Source organism: Oculina patagonica, chromosome 1, assembly GCF_052425735.1.
Source record: "Oculina patagonica isolate OP01 chromosome 1, crgOcupat, whole genome shotgun sequence".
Lineage (NCBI taxonomy): Eukaryota > Metazoa > Cnidaria > Anthozoa > Scleractinia > Oculinidae > Oculina > Oculina patagonica.
In genome coordinates this window covers 38169707-38171016 of record NC_135758.1, presented here as the reverse complement: position 1 = coordinate 38171016, position 1310 = coordinate 38169707, and positions in this window count along the sequence as shown.

Genomic DNA, 1310 nt, shown 5'->3' with positions numbered 1-1310 from the left:
GTCGTTTAACCAAAAATTGAATCGGAAGGCGCCGCTTGAAGTGGTAATAAAAATTATTATCATTTCAGACTGACTTGCAATTGATTTCACTACTTGTTTTTAAATTTATACAGGACCGCCGCATCCACCACCGCCATCGACAAAACCACCACCACCACCACCATCGACAAAACCCCCACCACCACCCCCATCGACAAAACCCCCACCACCACCACCGGCAGATCTGTTATTGCATGCTAGAGCAGGTACATTTACATATACTCTATCATGTCTATTGCCTCATATGGTGTTACTCGTTAAGCCAAAAATTAAATGGAATTATTAATCACGTTAATTACTTCATGTTTAGTTTGACGCGATAAACCATTATTATTTCAGGCTGACTTAATTTTTCTACCTATTGTTATTGCTATACAGGACCGCCGCATCCACCACCATCGACAAAACCACCACCACCACCCACATCGACAAAACCGCCACCGCCACCACCAGCAGATCTGTTATTGCACGCTAGAGCAGGTAAATTTACATACACTCTATTGCCTCATATGGTTTTACTCGTTAAGCCAAAAATTGAATACCATTTAGGATAAAAGGCTTAATGTTGAAAGCCGAAATTTAACAAACTAAAAAAACAAGACAAGAAACCAACCAAATACAGTGAATTTGGTGTTTTTTTTTTTTACCTGAAGGACCGCTTTTTTACAAAAACATTTCACGGACGAGTACTATCCATCCGGGCATTTTTTCTCGGATGGGCACTATTTTAACAATAGAGTGTTTCTGTCGAGGAACTATCGGCTGATAGTTGCCCCGCGGAAATTTGATGTTCTTAAAACAAATATTAGCCCGAGAAGCGAAGCTTCGAGGGCAAATATGCTAGTTTTAAGAACATCAAATTTCCAAGGGGCAACTATCAGACCGATAGTTCCGAGACAGAAACACTCTATTGTTTTTATTGTTCACCACTAAATTTTCTTCCGCGCGCACATACAAAAACAAGCATCGTAAATTATTTTTACTTTTGAGGATAAAAAACTCAATTGAAAGCCGAAATTTAACAAACGAAACAAAACCAGACGAGAAACCCACTAAATGCAGTGAATTTGGTTGGGTTTTTTTGTCTGCAGGCGGCTTGTTTACAAAAAACAGTCACGGGCGGGCACTATCGATCCGGGCATTTTTTCACGGGAGGGCACTATGGGCTGATAGTGCCCTCCGGCGGACGGGCACTATCGCGTCACGTGTTCAATTTAAACCAATCAGAATCGGAGAAAATTTGGTGGTGAACTATAAGGGTTGATAGTCCC